Source organism: Bicyclus anynana, chromosome 18, assembly GCF_947172395.1.
Source record: "Bicyclus anynana chromosome 18, ilBicAnyn1.1, whole genome shotgun sequence".
NCBI lineage: Eukaryota > Metazoa > Arthropoda > Insecta > Lepidoptera > Nymphalidae > Bicyclus > Bicyclus anynana.
In genome coordinates, this window is record NC_069100.1 from 2769952 (window position 1) to 2794850 (window position 24899).

A 24899-nucleotide genomic window follows, 5' to 3' on the forward strand; every position below is an offset into this window, starting at 1 on the left:
TGTAATCTGTTCCCTGTTAACAGTGTCCAAAGCTAAGGCCATTTATCATTTTAGTTAGGTACTAGTCTCCAAAATGTATCTATAAATAGATGTACTCGGTTTTTATTCCCTTGAGAATACTGGGAGTAAAGGCCCGAATATTCATATACAATTTACCTAAGCCAATACTTAGCAAAAAAACTCCGAAGTAAAAGAAAAGAAAGAAGAAGAAAACCAATGTTGAACAAACGTACGTATGATTCACAATATTTGTCAGGACAGTTTAATAATTAAATCAAATCAAAATGTAACCAAGATATAACAGAGTTCACTACTCGAGACAGAAAGATTCTCCCTGAATACTGAATAATCCGGGAGAGATTACTCCACGAGAGATGGTGGATCGACCGTCACCGACCGTACGGCGAGGGACGCACCTCACCAGTCGCCTTCGCCCAACCACTTCCACACTGCACGGAAACAACCAGCGCCACCCAGCGTTGGGACGAGCCAACACGAGATAGTCGAGTGACGTCATATCCTTCCATATTATATATCTATCTATCGGATATATAGTTGTAATGACAATATTTGAATATATTCGCACTGTAGGTACCTATTTATAAAACACTACAAAATGGCAGAATAATATTTTTCACTTCAATCATCATCATCATATCGTCGTCCACTGCAGGACATAAGCCTTTTGTAGGGACTTCCAAACATCACGATACTGACCCGCCTGCATCCAGCAAAACCCGGCCACTCGCTTGATGTCGTCAGTCCACCTGGTGGGGGGTCGACCAACACTGCGCTTACTAGTTTCACTTCAATATGGGTATCAAATTAGGTTATTATTAATGAAACAAAGGAACCATGGTGAGATATTTTTGGGTTTTGTAAGTACACATTAAAAAAAACCTAAATACCTAGGTTTTTTTTAATGTGTACTTACAAAAGCACTTTGTTATAAACAGATTTGTAAATAAAATATTTAAATAAGTCAAATTTATATTTTTATTCGATAATTAAGTCGATATAATTGTGCCTACTGAAATCTTACACGACAGTAGAACATATCTTGTTCAGATATTTTAATAAGTTTAATATAGTCGGGCATACTCCGACCTAATATCACGTGAGTTTTAGCCGTGTTTCATAATCAATTAATATGAATAACACTCACGATAGTTTAAATTCTAAAAAAGTTTAATATCTTTGTTATTTAATATACAACATATTTGTTTGCAAAGATGTTGCAAAATAACCTTCTAAAATATAATCTTAGATAGAAGATTATATTTTAGAAGTTATCTTAAGCAATAAATAATGTCTATCAACCAGATGTCTACTCAATACAGATAACTGTTCAACCCGGTCAACTTAGAATTAATATAAATTTCACCAGTCACCGAATAAGTAATTAATAATACCAGTAGATAATACATCTAATTAAACAGAGGCAGTGAGGGCTCTTCAAAAGATGAAGTCTTGTGCAATCAAATAAAATCCAATTAAGAGCCAAACATAGACGTAATAAAAAATCCAGACTCCGTCTCAAGGCTTGTTCATCATCTTTGGCGTATGCTAGTTGACATATACGATATTGAGATTCTATGTAAAAATGTCATCCGGTGCTTAGTGGTGGATATCACAGTAGGTAAATGACATTTTGTCAACCTATTTGATGTTTACAGGTGGATACTGCGAATATCATGGAGGGATCGTGTACGCAATATTACTGTGCTGCAAAAAATGGGAAAGCCAACAGAACTTCTGCAGCAAGTCCAAAGGAGGAAGCTGGGTCATATATTGCGAAACTCCAAATATGACCTGCTTCAGCTTATTATCCAGGGAAAGATAAAAGGGAAACGAAGGCCTGATCGTAGACATACATCTTGTTTCAAGAACTTACGCCAATGGTTTAATATGAGTACCACATCACTCTTTCGGGCTGCAGTGTACAAAGTGAAATTAGCCTTAATGATTGCTGACCTTCGATAGGAGATGGCACTATCAGAAGAAGAAGATTTAATGTTTATTTTAATAGGTTGATAATAAAGAACAAAATAGTGAATAAACCAGCTGAACAAAAGAGTGACGCACCTCAATTCTGCCAGTTCGCATAAACTCGTACACCCCGACACGCAGGTAGATGCACATATGAAAACAGACCGCCATTAATTTCCTATATACGCTGACACATAGATATTTGGCGGCGTTGAGGTGCTTCAGCTGTTTGACAGCAAGAGACCGTCTGCTTATTATTAGTCTATGGAGCCAAACATAAACAATGCCGCCTTCTGTTTCGGAACTAAGCTCTAATGAAATCTACATCATTTATGCTTGAACACGAGGACATTTTAATTGCTTGCTTATTGGCAGAGTAAGTCTTACTTGGAATTACTTGAGACAGTAATTTATTTCGTTATCTACAAAGTAAGGTATTGATTTAGTCTAGTAATAGTTTACAGTTTACAAATCCTTCGCCTAGAACCTTACTTCTTCGCTTTAACCGAGGGTCTCTCTTTTGGACAGATTTAGGCATAGTACCTACTAATAAAGTTCTAACACAAATTGACGTCTGAAGAATCCATATGCAAATTAGTAGTCTAATACCCTGAACATGAAAGGTTACGAACAACATACATAATTGGTCCAGGTCTGGCTGGTAGGAGGCTTCGGACCGGAGGCCGTGGCTAGTTACCACCCTACGGACAAAGACGTACCGACAAGCGATTTAGCATTAGCCAACCGAAAGGGGTATGGATTTTCATCCTCCTCTTAACAAGTTAGCCCATCTTAGATTGCATCATCACTTACCATCAGGTGAGATTGTAGTCAAGAGCTAACTTGTAAAGAATGAAAAAAATATATACTGATGGTTGGTACATTTTTATACTTTATCATCATCATCATCATCATTGACAACCCATATTCAGTTCACTGTTGACTACAAGTCCTCAGAATAAGAGGGGTTAGGTCTTAGTCCAGCAAGCTGGCACAGCAGACTACACACACGTAGAGAATTAAGAAAGTTCTCAGGTTTCCTCAAAATGTTTTTCCTTCACCGTTTGAGACATGTGATATTTAATTTCTCAACTGAAAAGTTAGAGGTGCATGCCTCGGACCGGATTCGATTGGGTTGTTAATGATTGATGATGATGATTGCACAATTGAATATCATAATGTTGATGGATACACCTTCTGTGATTGAGCTTTTAATTAAGAAAAATATTTTACCAGATTTCCCTCTTGAGCCAGAGAGGTGCAAAAATTATTAACGCCCATGAATATTGTAATTCGAAAGTCAATTAAAGGGCGAGACATTAAAAGTCGTCCCAGAAGGATACTTGGAAACTAATTATTGCCCCAAACTTAAAGGTTTATTATGAAAGTAGAAAACCTGTCAAAGATCGGTATTACTTTTAAAACACCTAATTACTTTGCTTTACTTAAATTACTTTTGGTTTACGGAAGTTTGATTATTTTTCTTGGTTTTTTCGGACAGTATTCTGTAGACCAGAGGCAGTTTGATACTGTGATGATAGCGTTAACGTAAACGCGAATTTCTAAGGAAATGAAACAGCGCCATCTAGTGGCACTACTTCATAACCGTTTCAATTCCATTTAATTCACGTTTGCTTCAACGCGATATTAACAGTATGAAAATATTAAAAAGCACAGCTCTTTAGTCATATATAAAACGTTCGTTGACAACGAACTAGAAGATTACATTCTAATGAAACCGTTAAGTTTAGGTATTGTTTCATCATATCAGCCGATGGACGTCCACTGCAGGCCATAGGCCTTATGTAGGGACTTCCAAACATCACGATACGCTTGATGTCGTCAGTCCACCTGGTGAGGGGTCGACTAACACTGCGCTTACTAATGCGGGGTCGCCATTCCAGCACTTTGGGACCCCAACGTCCATCGGCTCTTCGAACTATGTGCCCCGCTCATTGCCACTTCAGCTTCGCAACTCGTTGAGCTATGTCGGTATTGTTTACAAACCAGAGAAACTTAACACTAAATTATACAGGATGTCCCGTAAATAGTACAACATACTCTACAGGATGATAGCTGATATTAAGACCTAGCTACTAAAATAACGCGATATATATTATCCGAAATTTTGCGGTTTTTAAGTTACATATATTGATTTAGTCCTACCACGTGCTGAAAAATTACCTAAGCTTGATAATTATTTTTTAAAGTTGTTTCAGCTAATGAAAGTTTAGTTTCATCTTTTTTTCGGTTAAATTATAAGACATATAAAGAGATATAATTTAAAGGACAACCTATATTCTTACCATTATAAAAGATGTAAATTTTGGATACCTACACATTCAGATTAGATTTTTTTTATCTTTTATTCTTTACAAGTTAGCCCTTGGCGGTACGTCCGTATGGTAAGGTGCGGGCGTCTGCTAGTTTTCAAATAATTGTTTTTTTTGCTCTCTATTTTTAGAAGCAGAGCAGCAGAACTATTTTAAGATAATAGTTTACTGGTCTGGCAGGTTGGAGGCTTCGGCCGTGGCTAGTTACCACCCTACCGACAAAGACGTACCGCCAAGTTAACGTTCCGATACGATGTCGTGTAGAAACCGAAAAGAGTGTGGATTTCATCCTACTCCTAGCAAGTTAGCCCGCTTCCATCTTAGATTGCATCATCACTTACCATCAGGTGAGATTGTAGTCAACTACTTGTTGTAAATTAAAAAAAAAACGAGTCTCCCAACGGCATTCTAGTTTCGAACTAACCCACCGTTTTGAGGCTTTTAGAAGCAACCTCATTTTCTGGGATAAAACTTTGACAGGCGCAAATAACACGGTAAGGATTCGCTGAGTACTTACGTAATAAGAAATGAAAAGCAAAACAGAAAGCTCACAAAAGCTGTGACGTCTATAAAGTAGACTGTGTGAAAATAAAATCCTTAATAAATTGAATAAAAATTATTTGCGAAATTCATACCACCTTATTACTATTGTGTTAAGATCTATAATCGTATGTGTTATATTTACTGAGTGAATTATAAACGGCTTTTAATGTAGTAGTTTTAGGGTTCATTTTTGTCTGAACTTTTGATGAAATTAAACATGCATTTAACGCATCCACGCTTTTGTAATGCAGGCTTTATAACACTGAAAGTGTGAATTCTTAATTGGAAGTTTTACGACAAAAAGTGGTCTTAATTTTATTTCACGACATGCTACTTTCAGGTTAACTATTTATGTCACAGCTCATGCAGAAGTACTTAGCCTCAATAGCTCAACGGTAAGAGCGGTAGGACTCATCACCGAGGGGTGGTGGTTCGATCCCCGCGTCGTTGGTCTATTGTCGTATTCACTCCTAGCACATCCTTTCCCGACTAGTTGGAGGGGAATGGGTATATTGGTTATATTATAAAATATATGGCAAATATTCTTCAAAAACAAAACCTACCTACTGACGCAGTCTTTATTATACCGACTTAGGATTAAAATGTTATTTTGTAAACTTATAAGTTATTTTTTTAGAAATTATTTTGAAACATAATATTCCTTTTCATGAGATCATCATTATCAACCTCATATTCGGGTCACTGCTGAGCTCGAGTCTCCTCTCAGAATGAGAGGGGTTAGGCATTAGTCCACCACGCTGGCCCAATGCGGATTGGCAGACTTTACACACGCAGAAAACTAAGGTTTCCTCACGATAGATAGACACTATCTAAGATGGAAGTGTGCTAACATGCTAGGAGTAGGATGAAAATCTACACTCCTTTCGGTTTCTACACGACATCGTACTACGCTAAATAAAACGTAGCATGGCGGTGCCTTTCTTGATGAGTACTGTTTATCAACAAACAAATTAAAATGAGGGTATAAATCACTAGTAATTTCAACTAATAATAATTTTAAATAACGTGTTCTTAAATTATAAAAAAAAAAATAGCTTTATTTCCTTACAATTACAGACATTTTTTGAAAATTATTATTAAGGTTTACAAGTTTTATAGATTGTTAGTAGGTTAGTTGATATTATCTAATTTTTATATATTATGTTAGTAATGTTAATTTTTCATTTCATTATTCTTTTTTGTAAGGACTGCATAAAGCAGTGAAAGCCTCCTCCAATTGTAGCCATTGTATTCTGTCTCTGGCTGTTCGTTGCCATGTTTTACCTGCAACCCTGACTATATCGTCCCTCCACCTTCTTAATGGTCTACCTCGTTTGCGTTTTGAGTCTCGTGGGTACCAGTTTGTAACAATTTTGGGACCATCTATCGTCTGATGTTCTTTGTATAAATTAATGAAAATAAATTAGATTAATAAGCTTAGAACAATTAGATATGGTTAATATATTTTATATAACATTTCATAAACCAACCATACATAATTCAAAATAAATAAGTTATGAAATGACATGCATTTTCTTTCTTCATTTCTAATTTCTGTGTTAATAAATAGTATTCATCAAGAAAGACTGGTGTATAGTGACAACCCTTCTTAGTCCATAATAGTAATAATTATAAACATCATAGACTCATCGTAAAGATATAAAACGAGCGCAAAAGACTTCCAGTTTACGATAATAATTAACGAAACAAATATGTTTGTCCTCCGCGTTCGATTAATTGTGAGTCTAGACGAGTTTACGATCGAGCGAGCGTATCGAATTGTAAATTAAAGCCATTTCTGGAGCTCGTGTCACATCGGTTCGATTTACGAGTGTATACTTCTCGAGAAGAGGATTTGGAACTTTGACAGAAGCGATGGAGCATCGGTTCGATTTACGAGTGTATACTTACTTCTCGAGAAGAGAATTTGGAGCATCGAAAGAAGCAGTAGAGTGCACAGGCTTACAGGCAAGCAGTAGAGTAAAGCTAATGACGGTTTTATAACTCGACAGTTCGTCTCTATCTCTTACGAGTATCTATTCAGCAATACTTGAAGCCCCCTAACTCTACACCCCTTGTCAATACGGAGAGAGAACTAGGGTTGTAGTGGGCTGCTAATAAAAGGCTGATAATTATATTGTACTAGCTGACGCTGCGCGGTTTCACTCGCGTGTTTCCCGTTCCCGTTGGAATACGGGGATAATATATAAGTTATAGCCTTCCTCGATAAATGGGCTATCTAACACTGAAATAATTTTTCAAATTGGACCAGTAGTTCCTGAGATTAGCACGTTCAATCAAACAAACTCTTCAGCTTTATAATATTAGTATAGATTCGAAATTATGTCCAGGTCCAGTTAGGTTAACTTTAGTTGGGTGTGGCCAATGTTTGTCCTGTGTGTTCGATTAATTGTAAGTCTAGATGAGCTTAAGAGAAGTTTGGAAGAATTCAGGCTTCTTGAGTATATCTAACAATGGTTTTATAATTCGATAGTGTTTGATTCGAACTCGTCTCTATCTCTCTCTGTCTATAATATAGTGTGTGATAGGGAGAGACAGAGACGAATTGAAACTATCACTATCGGGTTACACAAAAATCGATACAGAATAGCGCTACATATTTATGAATATTAGTATTTTAATATTGAGAAAAAAATATAAATAAAAATCATCTCACTCCAAGAACGTAAAACGTACTGACTAAACTAAAAAGTAAAAAATAACATCGTACTAAGTTCTATATATCATATTATGTTCTAAAAGTTGATCAGTTTGAATTCGATATGTTGGGATGAGAATACCTATATTATGCATATTTTGCCAGGAAAGAAAAGTAGTAGATCGTATATATGTAGAAAATATAATTTAGATTATAATAATGTGATATGTGGCATTGCTTAAAAGTAAAGATAAAAGATCTTTACTTTTAAGCAATTTCTTTCTTTCTTTCAAAATTCGTCTTTCATTAACTTCAATTTTCATCTAACATCAGGCAGAACGCGTTAAATACACGTAAATCATGTTAAACATAATTGTACTGATACCAACAAGGCTTCGCATGATCGCGGGTAGTTGGATTTTATATAATAAAACCGATATTGGGTCCATTAAATCAGGCTCCGGCCATTTTTCTCGAGGGCCAATATTAGCTCCGACGATAAATCAAGTGTTAACTTTACCTCGCTCACCTGATCATAGTAGGACGCCTACACACGGCGCGATTACATATTCAATGTTTGAATAGCCTATTAAAGCGCCTTGGATATAATCAAACTTTTTGGCATACAATTTGATAACTTGCGACTTTGTTTGAAACCTTTTTTTGATTGATACTCAAATGCTTGATAAAAAGTTAAGTTTGTCTAGCAAGATTGTCAAACAAAGTGTTTCCAATGCCTATAAGGCCCCCTTCTTATTATACCCTCTGTATTTGGTGGAGGGAGTTCGGGTTGGCGAGCTAAAGTAAAAATGTTTAATTCTGTAACGAGTTCTATCAGATATTAATGATGACCAAACGACAGATGAAGTTCTTTACAACGAACAGACGTAAAAAAACACCTACTTCACAACTCCGGGCTTGTTAAAGATACTGTAAATTTCTAAAGTTAAACATTTTAACATTATAAAAGCGAGTTTATAGCGGAACCCAGGGTCTATAAAGATCCTTATATCAGAGTTCCCGGTGCACCATAAATGCAAAGGGCATACAGTCTAAATTATGTTCTTATTGGCCGGCCTAGCCGCATTGGAGCAAAGTGGCATAAAAACTCCTTCTTTCTCTATAGGAAAGACTGCCCTGTTAGGCCATTGAAAATAGGCTAAATATGATGACGATGATTCAATTATTATTTACAGTTAACAATAAGCATGTACCTATTAGAATTAGAAGGAGCGTTTACAAGTTCTTACCAGCTCCGTGCTCGAGCGCCCTTATCTGCAGCGTAAGTCGACCGCTATGTATTAGTATAACCAATCAAAGTCAGAGATTTTCTCTTGACCATTCATTCCCGCCCTATCTCACTCTGCCAGTGCCGTTTATTTCCTTTCCTGTGAAGAGAATTCATTGATTGCATTTACATTTTTGAAAGTTAAGTACTGTTCGTAAATCAAATAAACAAAATTTACCCCATCACATCTAATTCATTAAAAAAAAAAATCATAAAAAAAAATCTTTTTTATGAAATATGGCATGGCAACCCTCTGATAATGAATCTTTAAAAGGTTGTCGCAAAGCTAAGTGACAGGTGCAAGAACGGGATTTCACTGATAATTTAGTTTTTCATCAAGAATTTTTAAATCGCTCCAGTACTTTCGGAGCATTATTGCTACAAACAGATAAACGAAAAAATCTTTCTTTTTTGTAATATTAGTGAAGATTATACGTTTCCATTTGAGACGGTTGAAGTCCCTTAAAAACTGTTGATTCCCAAAGAAACCACCATGTTTTAAACATCATAGCTACCTACCGTACTCAGGTATACTATGGTAGAAGCATAAGCTAACATGAGATGAAATAATGATCTAAGATCCGGCATTAAAAATATATAACCTCATCTGTTACTATATTATTATTATTCACTCATCATATGGACGTCCACTGCAAGACAAAGGCCTTTTGTAGGAATTCAAACCTCACGTTGCTGAGTAGCCTGCATCCAGTGCGTTCCTGTGACTCGCTTGATATCGTCAGTCCACCTTGTGGAGGGTCGAACAACACTGCGCTTTCATGCGGGGTTGCCATTCCAGCACCTTGAGACCCCAACGTCCATCGACTCTTCGAAATATGTGCCTCGTCCATTGCCACTTCAGCTTCGCGACTCGTTGAGCTATGTCAGTGACTTTGGTTCTGCTACAGATCTTCTCATTTTTGATTCGATCACGCAGAGACACTCAAAGTATAGCTCGTTCCATTGCTATGTGACCCTGTAATATTCATAGTGACACATTACAAGTAGGTTGCTTGGTCAAATTGCGTCCAGACACATTATTTATAGTCTGGTTTGTTGATGACACTGGAGGAAAGACTGCGCGGGGAAGTGAAATCGTGCGTGCGGGGAAGTGAGGTGCATCAGTCGTGGGTTTTTCATTGCTACACGCTCCCCGGCCCGCGCGGGTTATTGAGAGTGTTACGAAAAAAGCTGCCAAGCTATACATCCCAAATAAGTAACAGATGAGTATATATTTCTTATGCCAGATCTTGTACTATAAACAACTTTTAACTTTAACCATGCATATGACTGCCTAAATACACTCAATTAGCAGTTATCATGAGTGTAACTGCCTAACTGGACACAGTGCAGGCAGTTAGTCGTGTTAGTGTAATGAGTGCGGATGTTACTCAATTAACTGCAACCACAATGCGGTTGCGCTCGTCTTAATCTAAGTTGTCAACGGAACCGCAACCGGTGAGTGACCAGCGTCTGTGTAATCACATTCAGTTCATCTGCATACGGATACGGATGTAAATTGAAGACAATTATCTTTATTAAAGCTTTTAATGCCTTGGTTTTTGTATTTTACTATCAGTAGACACTTATAGACATAGACATAGTGTAAAGAGCCGATGGACCTGCCAAAGCATAGCATTAAGCAATGTGTTAAAAAACATTTACTTAGTCGAGGTTACTACAACATTGATGAGTTCCTTAAAGATAAAAGCGCTTGGAGGCCATTGGATATGCTTCTACCTTCACACAAAAAGTAAAACTATAAGAAATTGTAATCTATACTAATATTATAAAGCGGAAGAGTTTGTTTGTTTGTTTGTTTGATTAAACGCGCTAATCTCAGGAACTACTGGTCCAATTTGAAAAATTCTTTCAGTGTTAGATAGCCCAGTTATCGAGGAAGGCTATAGGCTATATATTATCCCCGTATTTCTACGGTAACTGGAACCACGCAGGTAAAACCGCGCGGCATCAGCTAGTGTTGTCATAAATTGTAAATTATAATACTGTATGATTTTTTTAAAAACAGCAACTTGCCTGTTTCTTCAAAGCAGAACCTGCCTTCCGAACCAGTGGTAGAATCTTTACAAATAGTCAACTGACTTGTAAACTGAGCCTACTTGAAATAAATGATTTTTTATTTGATTTTATCCGATGGACGTTGGGGTCCCAACGTGGTGGAATGGCGACGATAATGATGTTGATGATAAAACATTTTTAACATCTGATAAATTGATTGATTTTGACGGCCTCCGTGGCGCAGTGGTATGTGCGGTTCGATCCCCGGCTGGGCCGACTGAGGTCTTAATTGGTCCAGGTCTGGGAGCAATCTTCGTCCGTAGACGTCGTCTTGGAATCACCCTACAGGCAAAGCTGTACCGTCAAGCGATTTAGCGCTCCGGTACGATGTCGTATAGCGCCATTGGGGTTCACCCCTTACGGAGGTTTTTTTATCTTCCTCCAAAAAAGTTATCCCGCTTCCATCTTAGACTTCATCATCACTTATCATAAAGTGAGATTGTAGTCAAGGGCTAACTTGTAAATAATGAAAGAAAATCAAACAAGTGCTTATCTGTCATTGTATAAAAATAAAATACTTGATTAATTTTGCTTTACTATAATTTTTTTTATTCTTTACAAGTTAGCCCTTGATTACAGTCTCAACTGATGGTAAGTGATGATGCAATCTAAGATGGAAGCAGGCTAACTTGTAAGCAGGAGGATGAAAATCCACACCCATTTCGTTTTCTACACGACATCATACCGGAACGCTAGATCGCTTGACGGTACGTCTTTGTCGGTAGGGTGGTAACTAGCCACGACCAAAACCTCCCACCAGCAAGACCTGGACCAATTAAGAAAACTTCAATCGGCCCAGCTGGGGATCGAACCCAGGACCTCCGTCTTGTAAATCCACCGTGCACACCACTGCGCCACGGAAGCCGTCAAAAACAATCAATCAATCAATCAATCAATTTATTTATTTGCAGATACATGCATTATATATATACAGGTGGTCGGTAGATGTAGATGGTAAATGTATCTTGCCAATTGGGCATGCAAATTATTTATTAAGTATTTAATAATTCAAATGACAATTTCACCATTTAAAATTTACATCTTTACAATAATTTTATAAGTAAACATTTTATAATTAGTGTACATTTTCAATATGTAATATTCAATTATAATAGGAAAAGATTAAACATGTGACAAAAAAAAATAATAATATTGTATATGTACCTAATCTATATAAAAAAAATGAAAATACCATTGATACCGCAGTACAACAAAAAGACTAAAGCTAACGATTTTTGATACAAAGGTACTCGTAGATGAGCATGTCACTATAAATAAAGGCAATATGTAACAAACAGTTGTCTAGACACCGGTATCTATCTAAAGTAACGCTGTATTATAAATATAAAACCTTACAAGTGAATCTCCTGAAATTCCCGAAGGTAAAAGTAGATAAACGAAAACTGAGTGTAGTCTGAGAGCGAGACGATTGTGTTGTCATAGAAACGAACACTAAATAAATTTAAACTTTATATCTCCTCTACATTAAAATATGAACAAGTTTGCTTTCGACGTCAATTTGATAACGAAATAAAACATAGCCTTGGCGAATACCACGAGTATAATTGAATTTTGTAACACAAGGTAACCAATTCAAATTATACCACTAAAATACTTCATCCGAATTGGAATGATATAATATAAAAAAAATGCAGACCTTAGACTTTACCATAAACCTTATGGACCTACAACACCTATAAATTTTTCACTCCAAACGTAAGCTACTTTTGTGACTATGTCAGCGTAAGAGCTAAGCTAATTTCACACGCGTACTTATCGTAGCGTAGCAAGGGCTCCCATTTCGGGGCACTTAAAACTTAAGGGCTTGCGAATCCTGCGACTACACATTATGTATGTGTTATAAATCTACGTCGCAGACTAACTTATCAAAATAAGGTTGGATGTGGTGAGAAATAAAGAAAACTTTTGTTATTAATATAAACATACCTACTTGGGGCTTCCAAATAGAATTCCAATAAACCACAGACACACATTTCGTTTTTAATGGATGGTAATAAAATTATAAACTACTCTTATAATGATATTCTATGCAAATTTGCCATAATGATTCAAAAAGCAAATGCTTATTCATCATCATCATCATCATATCAGCCGATAGACGTCCACTGCAGGACATGGGTCTTTTGTAGGGACTTCCAAACATCACGATACTGAGCCACCTGCATCCAGCGAATCCCTGCGACTCGCTTGATGTCGTCAGTCCACCTGGTGAGGGGTCGGCCAACACTGCGCTTACTAGTGCGGGGTCGCCATTCCAGCACTTTAGGAAACCAACGTCCAACGGATAGAAATGCTTATTATAACAAAATAATTATCTAGCCGTCAATCCGTATGTTAACTCTCACACTACAATTTTCGTTCCCATTCTAATCAAACTTTGGTTTCCAAGAAACTATTTTCATAAAGAAACCCAAGTGAAATTTACATAACGATTGAATAAAAGTGGCATCGCATTTCAGATTAAACGAGACTCAGGTTTCAAATTTTACTGCCCCTAGGGCACCATTTTGTTTTACGGCGCAATAAATCAAAATGGCCGACCGTTAAATTTTTTACGGTTGAATGAAGACTGCATCACGATGGAGACGCGCTAAGTGTTCAGCTAATGCACGTACAGCTCGTGCGGATTGACTTGACACCTGGCCTTGTAGCGAAGCGACATGTCGATTCTATTTCTACAATCGCAAACGTTTCGAAAATTAGATAATTGTATGGGAATGACAATGACATTTGCTATAGACACGTGATCAAGATCTGTCATTCCCATACATTTTTCTAGTTTTCGATCGTAGAAAGAGAGCCGTCGTGCCACTTGGTTACAAGGGCTTGCTCGAATGATGTATGTACAGTGTGTGTGTTTGGTTATTTTATTGTTTTGCCCTCAGGTTCACTATAACTAACTCTGGCCTCGCTCAGTGTCAGTCTTTTATTAGCTTTATATTAGCTTCACGGTCTTCGATTAAGATGAAATGTTGCACACGCTCTGAGTTCCGATGACATACATGACTAGCTAAGAAACGTCATTAAAAATCCAATATGGCGGCCTCCCCAAGATGGCGGACTGGCTTTTTGTAATCCACCCCCATGATATGGATATCAAATGAAAGGGTTTGCTGTCAGCAGCGTGGTGGGTGTAGATTCCATATTCCCTCTTCTATAACTAGGTTATGTGGCCTTGTGTTGGGCCGGTATGATAATGATGATAAAAATAAAAGCTTTTGAAATTTATACTAATAATAAAAAGCTGAAGAGTTTGTTTATTCGGTTGCATTAATCTCAGGAACTACTGATCCGATTTGAAAAATTCTTTCAGTGTTGTTATCGCCGTTTAGTGTTGGAAATAGTAGTCTGTGATGGATGTGACGTCGCACGATCTCGTGTTGGGTGTTGGCTTCAGTGTGCTCGTGGCGTTCGAGCCGTCCAAATCTCTTGTTGTGTAATTCTTTATGGGTTACTTGGGATAGGCGGGGAGAGTGACTTGAGTGGAAAAAGGGAGTGTTTGATATCAGTAAAAGGCGCTACACACATCGTTCACAAGTACGTGACTTCACTCAAGGTAATTCTCTGCCATTCTAGGTTTGGTTACAGTTTCTCTATTTTGGTTACAGTTTGATTTGTTAATTAAGTTGTCCTGACAAGTGTTGTGAATCATAACCTTTGTTCGATATTAGTTTTTTTATATTTGTTATCACCTTTGAGTCCTATAATAGTGTTAGATAGCCCATTCAAAGATGAAGACTATAAGCTATAAATTATCCCCATATTCCTTCGGAAAACGGAACCACACGGGTAAAACCGCGCAGCGTCATCTAGTATTTAACAAAAGTAAATGTATTCGAGAAAACAGTTTAACAAAAATCCGAGAGAAAATTCATCCAAAGAGTTTACATTGTACGAAACGAAGTTATCACTCCGTTTGATGGAGATATCTCGATCTACCCTCGACTCGACACATTCCAGTATACAAAGCCTTAATTTACTTAATGCATACAGATACTGGGGTACAGAGGAACTGGGTTTTGTCGTTTTAGGGTTATACTTCGAAGCATTTACTCTATTTACTGAGTGAATGGGACATGCAGGGTTAGATTCCTTAGGTATAATTAGTTCTTTACAAAGACTCCTCCTTTGGTTCAGTATTTAAAAGGATCAACTGAGGATCGTGATCGTGACGTTCTAGGTTGAGTTTTTGGTATGTCTTCAGAATTATGCCAGAACCATACAAAGAACCTTAATTTACTGCATGCATCGTCGTTTTAGGGTGTTGGAATATATATTATTATTAGATAATTACAGATACAAAAATCAAATCAGAAATGAGGAGATCCGCAGAAGAACCAAAGTCACCGACATAGCTCAACGAGTTGCGAAGCTGAAGTGGCAATGGGCGGGGCACATAGTTCGAAGAGCCGATGGACGTTGGGGTCCCAAAGTGCTGGAATGGCGACCCCGCACTAGTAAGCGCAGTGTTGGCCGACCACCCACCAGGTGGACTGACACATCAAGCGAGTCGCAGGGATTCGCTGGATGCAGGCGGCTCAGTATCGTGATGTTTGGAAGTCCCTACAAAAGGCCTATGTCCTGCAGTGGACGTCCATCGGCTGATATGATGATGATGATGATGATGATGAATTACAGATACAGAGTCGAACTAAGCCTTTTGATAATCTCCGACGATCTCCAAGGGATCCGAGATATCATTACGAACTTTTCTACTCTTAAAAAAAAAACAAAAAGATTCGACGACGAATTGGTTGATAACCTCCTCCTTAATTTGAAGTCGGTTACAAAAGAGAATGAGAAACAAATAAAAAATAGATGGAAGAAATGAAATACTAATACTTCAAATTCCAATTCTCCCTATCCAGAACTCGAACCCAGAACCTATCCGAAAATGTTAAACCTACAGAAAAGTGTTTCTGAAATTTTACCAGCAATTTAACAAAACTAATTTCTCCATATTGAAATATTTAGTTATATAAAAAAAGATTTTCTCATAGATTTCTTATTATCAGTTACAATTCGCATAAGAATACTCCCTTTACGAATATTTCTGAGAACAGAGACATTCTCCCCGTTTCATAAATTGTAAAAGAAATCTTCTCGAGCAGGCGTCTAACCAGTTTTTCCATTGTAGTAAAATATCGTACAAGCATTTAGGAAATTACTTTTCTGTACCAATTGTAAAGTTATTTAGTTGTGACGTATTCCGAGATTGTGTCTAATTTACTTAGTAATTAAGTGAAACACTTGCATTTTTGTGTTCAGGGGGTGATTCTCTGAATATTCGCCTATAACAAGTTCTATTAGAATTTGAACATTATTTATATGGGATGCTAACCATGGATGATGAAAATAAAAAGTCACTAACCGTCGTATTTGCCATGGAAATGAGTGATGTCACATCGATGTAACTTTACAGAATGTAGGGCAGTTATGAGTCGCTTGACTATAAACTGATATTTTGATAGTAGAGTTGTTTTAAGTTAAAAGTCTTCCATTAAGCGACTCTGTTGTGACCATTTTTTTGGGTATTACACAACAACACTCTTCTACATCGCTTTAGCCTTTTGGTCTCACCCGGCGTAATAAGCAATTTGGAAAGACTATATTTTGTGGAATTACTTCCTACTAATATTAAAAACACGAGGTCTGTATGAATATTTCTTTGGATGTTTGTTACTCTTTAACGCCGCTACTACTGAAGCGATTTGGCTATTTTTAATCCTAGAAAATCGACTGTTCCCGTGGAATTTGTAAAAAACTGAATTTCTCGTCTCGAGGTGTATCAAAAAATCAAAATCAAAATCAAAAATCATTTATTTCAAGTAGGCTCAGTTTACAAGCACTTTTGACACGTCAGTTGACTATTTGTAAAGATTCTACCACCGGTTCGGAAGGCAGGTTCTGCTGAGAAGATACCGGCAAGAAACTCAACAGTTGCTCTTTTGAAATGAAAAAGTCATACAGTATTATAATTTACAATTGATAACAATTACAATTTCTTATAGTTTTATTTCCTGTGTGAAGGTGGAAGCTGATCCAATGGCCTCCAAGCGCTGTTATCTTTAAGGAACTCATCAATGTTGTAGTAACCTCGACTAAGTAAATGTTTTTTTTAACACATTGCTTAAAGCTATGTATTGGCAGGTCCATCACAGTCTTGGGGATCTTGTTATAGAAGAGTACACCCAAACCTACAAAATATTTTTTTTACTCTTTTGGAGAATATTGTGGTGTACATCTTAGGCTTATTGGTCGCTACAGCCTTAGGTCGTAGTTTGGGCGCTTAGTGGACGAGATGCCTAAAGAATACTAGTTGATTAAGACTGAGCTCGTAGCTACCGATCGATTGATACCCGAGGCATTCTTGAACAAGAAATTGTTTATGCTCCGAGTAAAGCTTCTGATACAGACAAAGGGTTATTGGGAAAGTTTTTGAGAAGCACCTCAGCTACGTCTTCTGTATTGTCTATTGTTTCTAAACGTTAATAGAATTAGGTACGTTTAAGCTCCGACATATTTAATCTGGCTCTGACAATGGAAAATTACCTCTTGTCAGAAGCAGATAAATGTCGTGGTTTTTTGTCTTTGCTAATTATGTAAAATGTATTTTTTCCAATAGTCTTTTAGCCAACTTCTTTGTAACATGCAAACACACTGGCTGGTGGGAGGCTTCGGCTAGTTACCACCCTACCGACAAAGACGTACCCCCAAGCGATTTAGAATTCCGGCACTATGTCGTGTGGATTTTCATCCTCCTCCTAACAAGTTACCCCCCTTCCATCTAGGATTGCATCATCATTTACCATTAGGTGATAAATGAATAAAACAAAAAGAAAACACGGGAGTAAAGTAGTAGTGGTAGACGAATTTTCTAAATCAGTTCAGTAGATCCAAAGATTCCCTTTACAATAAAAACTTTACCTCTACATAATATAAGTAATAAGTAAGTAAGTACCAACCAACCTATAAAACCAAACTTTAAAATAAATGACGTATATGAGGTAAAAGAGATGAAAATATATGCGTTGAATTTAAGACCTCCTCCTTTTTATAAGGTCAGTTAAAAAAGAAAAATGTCCGGTGTCAGCAAACTCCCCTGTCCCAGTAATGACGCGAGACAAATGACTGAACGGTGCGGACCCTCAGTTTTCGACACTTGAGTGATGAAAAACATTTTTAATTCCTCCAGAGGAACCATTAGTCCCATTCTTAAGTTCTCTTTTGTACTTTTAAAAACCGTTTACTTGTGGTTTATTTTTAACAATTAAAAATAAAGAGGAGGCTTTATATTTTAGGTAGGGCATTAATCTCTCGTAACACACAACAATTTAAATAACGCGAGTAAAGCTGCATACAGTACTTTTTCTACGACCTTGATAAACATAATAAAAGAATTAACAAAACTTGGTAAATTATATACGATTGGTGTTGGCCTCCTAGATTTAGTTTCGATATGGCCTCCTAGATTTAGTCTCCGCGTGGTCTCATAAATTTAGTCTCGGCTAGGCCTCCTGGATTTAGTCTTGGCGTGGCCTCCTAGATTTAGTCTCGGCGTGACCTCATAAATTTAGTCTCAGCGTGGCCTCCTAGATTTAGTCTCGGCGAGGCCTCCTAGATTTAGTCTCGGCGTGGCCTCCTAGATTTAGTTTCGATGTAGCCTCCTATATGTAGTCTCGGCAAGGTCTCATAAATTTAATCTCGGCGTGGCCTCCTAGATTTAGTTTCGATGTGGCCTCCTATATTTAGTCTCGGCGTGGTCTCATAAATTTAGTCTCGATGTGGCCTCTACACTTTGTCTCTTATAAGGCAGTCGAATTTTTTTGGTTTGGGCACTAGCTGTGAAAGGGATTAAAGAAAAAGAGATTCTAATCCAGGGGCGTATCAATGATACAGGGGTCATCATCATCAACCCATATTCGGCTCACTGCTGATCTCGAGTTCCTCACAGAATGAGAGGGGTTTGGCTAATAGTCCACTACGCTGGCTGGATTTGTAGACTTCACTCACGCAGAGAATTAAGAAAATTCTCTGGTATGCAGGTTTCCTCAGGTTGAGACACGTGATATTTAATTTCTTAAAATGCACAAACTTAACAGTTGGAGGTGCGTGCCCTGGACCGGATTCGAGCCCACACCCTCAGGAATCGGAGGCAGAGATCCACTAGGCTATCACGGCCTCTTAAGTGTGAAAGCAAAAATTAGTAAAACCACAATCTCACTTAGGTAATTTGGTGCTTCCCGGAGAAAAAAAAAAGTGCTAAAGAGATTTTGGGAATTTGCACTCGTCTATAGGGCACGCCCTCCAACTAATACAGGATCTGATACAGGGCTCCTACAAGGCAAGCTATGCCACTGTTCCAATCTCTCATTCGAATTTAACACAGCGGTCGACATCAATTTCGAAATTGGACCAAGATCCCTTTGGATCAGACGATACAAGGTAACAAGGCGTATTTAATATTCATTCCGCTGCCAAGTGTTACCTTACACTACACCCTTGTTAATGAAACCTGACAGATTGCTAATACAAACCAAACATCAAACGTCGAGTTACAAAGGTACCCCTATATTGTTTTGGTAATTGAGGGTACCTATTACGCTATACGATTATTTTACGAGAGAATGAATAAATTACTGAAAATCTGACAATGAATTGGTGGTTAATCCTGATGTTCAAGGATGGTAATCATATTTAATTCATAATAGGCTAGTTGACACTTTAAAAAAAAAATCCGACGAATTGATAACCTCCTCCTTTTTTTGAAGTCGGTTAGTGATCTTAAATTGTTCATTATCGTTCTACTAGATTGAAAAAAAATATCATTTTTTTCGAGACGTGATTTTCAATTTTTAAATATTTTTTATCAGTATCAGCCAAAACACCTGTCGGCCATGATGGAATATAATTATTTAAACTGTTTCATGACGTCACGTTAACAAATCCTTTACAGACGGAGCGTTTGACAAATATATTAGTTAATAATTAATTTGACGTTTAGTACCTCAAGTAACATTGTGACGTCACAAAATTGACGACAGCGTTTTTGACATATGGAAAATTTGAAAAAATACATACATCCTTAACTTTTATTAATTAATATCGATATATTTCGGACGCTTATTCCATTATCTATACTAAATTAATATTGTTTATATAACTGATTTAGAAAATTCTTTTACATAAAGAAAGTCACGTTATTTGCGAGTGTCATAGGCTGTGTTTTCCCCGTATTCCTTCAGGAATAGGAATTACGCTGATGAAACCGCGTGGCGTCTGCTAGTACTTGATACAGTACGTACTTGTAGATGTTATAAATACATGTTTTGCGTTAGTCATCTTAGAGGCGTGCTACCTGATACCTGATAATTAAAACTTTCGCAATTTAAAAATACCTAGAAGCTTTAGTCTTTAATAAATAATTAATACAGTAGATAAGCAGTGATAGCCCAGTGGATATGACCTCTGCCTCCGATTCCGGGGGGTGTGGGTTCAAATCCTGTCCGGGGCATGCACCTCCAACTTTTCAGTTGTGTGCATTTTAAGAAATTAAATATCACGTGTCTCAATCGGTGAAGGAAAACATCGTGAGGAAACCTGCATACCAGAGAATTATCTTCATTCTCTGCGTGTGTGAAGTCTGCCAATCCGCATTGGGCCAGCGTGGTGGACTATTGGCCTAACCCCTCTCTTTCTGAGAGGAGACTCGAGCTCAGCAGTGAGCCGAATATGGGTTGATGACGACAGAAGATAACGTAACACCTTCATTAATTACTTTAGAATTTAGTTAATTTAATATATCTAGTAATTTTATAATGACAGAACATAGAGAGAAAATAACGCTTATTACGAGTAGGTACAAGACTAGCCGTGATTGACCAGTCTATATGACCTCTGCCCAGGGCCGGATCGTCCATACGGCGAAAGGAGCGGTCGCTCCAGGCGCCAAATCCTAGGGGGCGCCGAAATGGTAAAGACAAGATCGAAAAGAAATTTATGTGATGAATTTACGTCCGCGAAAGGCGCCATAATTGGATCTCGCTCCATTCTAAAATTTACCTCGGTCCGGCGCTGCCTCTGCCTCCGATTTATTGGATTTGAAATCCAATAAATCGGATGTTTCTTAGCTAGTCATGTATTGTCATCAGAACTCAGAGCGTGTGCAAAATTTCATCCCAATCGAAGACCGGGAACTGGGTCAAATTAGGATTCCTTGATTTTCTTACATACATAGTTACAATATACGCGTTACAGTGAAGCTAATATAAGCATGTTAAAAAAGTGTTAAGAATTTGGGTAGATGCCCGTTCTATTATTTCACGGTACGTATGAGTATGTACCGTTTTTTGTGTACTTTTAGGTACCGTTTTCTGTGTACTTTTTACGTACAGTTACTTTTTAGACTTATTTTGAACTGTCAAGCTCTAAACATTTTAAATACTCCACAATTTTTAGTAATATTTCAATGCTGGAAAATGTGAACTAAAAATACCCGTTTGTTATGTTTTTAAATAATGAGGTCGAGTTAGTGGGAGAAAATGTTTTTATTTTCCCGAATGGAGTGCACTTCGTAATACGGCATGCATGTGTTGTTATTTTTTTTTTTTTTTTTTTTTTTTCTCTGGGTTTATCTGCGATCAGTAAGAACTATAAGCAGATATGTTCTATGATGACTTCTCTTTTCGAGTGTATTCCCCAGTGAGAACATCCTCTCATTGTTTTTATAATAATATGTCTATGTAATAATGTGCTTTCTTTTAAGCCTGCTCTGATATGTCCTGTAAATCAGTTTTGAAGCCAGAACATTTGGATGACTCATCAGTCGTGTTTTATACTTTTGCGAGACTCTGTCAATCTCTTCGTAAACAGTTTCCACCTTTAGTGCCTCATGAATCTCGTTATTCTTTATAAACCACGGAACACCACAGATCCTTCTCAAAATTAGGTTTTGGGTCCTTTGCAGGATGGATATGTTAGAGTTACTGGAACTTCCCCAGAGCTCGATGCCATACATCCAGACCGGCTTCAATAGTACCTTATATAGCAAGAGTTTGTTATCAATGGATAGTTTGCTATTCCGGCCTGCTATCCAGTGTATGTTCTTGTATCGTAAGTTAACCTCTTGTCTCTTTGTTTTGATATGGTGGTGCCAAGTCAAACGCCTATCAAGGTGCAATCCCAGGTATTTGACACTCTCTTTATGTGGAAGCTCAATTCCATTTAGGAATACAGGAGGACAGTTTTCTTTACGCAGCGTAAAAGTGACTTGCACAGACTTGGAAGTGCTGACATTTATTTTATTTGCATGAAGCCATTTGGATATTGCTTCTAAGCCTTTTTGAAGTGACCTTGAAGCAATTGCAGGGTCTTTGTCGCTAGATAGAACCGCAGTATCGTCGGCAAATGTAGCAGTTGTAACCCCTTTCACCTCTGGAAGATCTGATGTGTATAAGGTATACAACACAGGCCCTAAAACTGAACCCTGCGGAACTCCAGCCTTTATTTCATAAAATTTAGATGTTACATCTATTTCCTTTACCTGGAACAATCGCTCTGATAGATAGGACTTCAGTAACAAGTAATAACTATGAGGGATATGTGTTTTTATTTTATATAACAGACCATCATGCCAGACTCGATCAAAGGCTTGTTGGACATCGAGAAAAACTGATGAGCAATATTCTTTATTTTCTAATGTTTCTCTTACTTTATTGCAAACCCTATGTACCTGTTCAACAGTAGAGTGTTGCTGCCGAAATCCGAATTGATGGTTTAGTATTGCATCATTGGCATTTAATATTGGTAAAATTCTTCGCAAGAGAAGTTTCTCAAATAATTTTGAAAGAATCGGCAGCAAACTGATTGGTCTGTAGGAAGTGATTTCAGTAGGCGGTTTTCCAGGTTTTGGTATCATTAGTATTTGTGATACTTTCCGTGTTGTTATTTAATGATAATTGTGGCGTGGTTTTATCCATATCAATTAATGTAAGTCCTACTAATATTATAAACACGAAAGTTTGTATGGATGTCTGTATGGTTAATCGCACTATCACACATCTCACACTTCACTGTATCACACTAATATTATAAAGGCGAAAGTTTGCGTGTAAGTGTGTAAGTATGTTTGTTCTTCTTTTACGCTGCGGCTACATAAGCGATTTGGCTGAAATTTGGAATGGAAATAGATTTTACTCTAGGCTACTTTTCATCCCAGAAAAATCCAAGGTTCCCGCGAGGTTTGTAAACCGATTTCCACGCGGACAAAGTCGCGGACTAAATCAGTAAGTAACACATAAAATTATGTTTAAATGTAGTGCGTACGTTTTTATGATTTTGAAGTCGCTTTTTATTCGTACAAAACCATAAAAGTAAATACAGAAAATATGATAAAAGTGACACCTTGTTCGCGTTGCTTGCTCCATTGTTAATACACACACATCGCTCACAAAGGAATTGGTTTTCAATATTCTTATAATATCAACGCCATTGGAATATCAAATGCTACGTACTTTATGTTATTATTCAAATAATGTATATTCATTTACTTTTGACCCCTCTTGCACAGTAATGCCGTGGTTCTTAACAGAGAGGTCCTGTGTTCGATTCCCAGTTCAGATCAGTTTTTATATCTTTACTAATATTATAAAGCTGAAGAGTTTGTTTGATTGAACGTGCTAATCTCAGGAACTACTGGTCCGATTTGAAAAATTATTTCAGTGTTAGAAAGCCTATTTATCAAGGAAGGCTATAGGTTAGATAGTATCCTCATATTCTTACGGGAACGGTAACCACGCGGGTGAAACTGCGCGGCGTCAGCTAATTCTATTGACATTTTCTCAGGTCTTGTCTGGTGGTAGACTTCGGTAGTGACTAGTTACCTCCCAACTGGCATCGCCGTTGGCTCATCGCCAAGCTATTTAGCGTTCCGGTACGATGTTGAGTGGAAACCGAAAGGGATATGGACGTTTGTGGCTAACAAGTTAGCCCGTCGAAACAATATGGCCTTACTCGGGACTCGAACCCATGATCTGTAGATCCTATCTTACCACCGAACTAATGACGAATAACTACAGACTATAGCACGTCATTGAATGTCTATCAAACTTTGACATCCATTATAACAAAACTGCTAAGAACGAAAGCACTTAATGTTCCTTTTATTCGAAGTTTATTCGTGCCGTGAACTTGGATATGCCAACACTACAATAAAAAGTTTGATCGTTCCAACATACTGTCAAGTCTCAAGACTGATCAAGAATGATAAGTTGTGGAAGTTGTCCATGCAATCTGGGTCGATATTGGGACATCTATACATCAAAGTAGGGTTAGGTACACCATTTATGAGTATAACAATTGAAGGGGTTATTATGGAGAATTCACCTTTGAGTTGAGTGTTAATTAAATATATAACAAATCCGGGATTGTTTCCTTGACCTCTAAATTTAGTAAATCAAGTGCTTCTTAAACGGTGACCAGTAGATGGCTATCATTTAAATCCTGGACAATAGTTAGCCCTAATCTATACTAATATTATAAAGCTGAAGAGTTTGTTTGTTTGAACGCGCTAATCTCAGTAACTACTGGTCCGATTTGAAAAATTCTTTCAGTGTTAGATAGCCCATTTATCGAGGAAGGTTATATATTATCTCCGTATTCCTACGGGAACGGGAACCACGCGGGTAAAACCGCGCTGCATCGGCTAGTTTTTAACCGACTTCCAAAGAGGAGGAGGTTCTACGTTCGGCTGTATGTATGTTTTTTTTTCATGTATGTCCAGCGATAATTCCGTCATTTATGGACCGATTTTGAAAATTCTTCTTTTGTTTTGAAGAGTTTAATTCCAGGGTGGTCCCATTTTTTTTCATAAAATCGTTTAGTGCACGTAAAACTGATTAACAACTAAAATACTATAGTTGTATCTTCTGTAAACTTTGCAAATAGTAATAAATTCTTGCCTTCAAATAACATACCTACTCGTATGTTT

General features: G+C 37.4%; 1 protein-coding gene across 2 annotated transcripts in view; it reads right to left on the reverse strand.

Moving 5' to 3' along the window:
• LOC112054624 (sex peptide receptor) overlaps positions 1 to 24899 on the reverse strand; it is a 246790-nt gene that overhangs the window by 54003 nt on the left and 167888 nt on the right. The window lies entirely within an intron of this gene.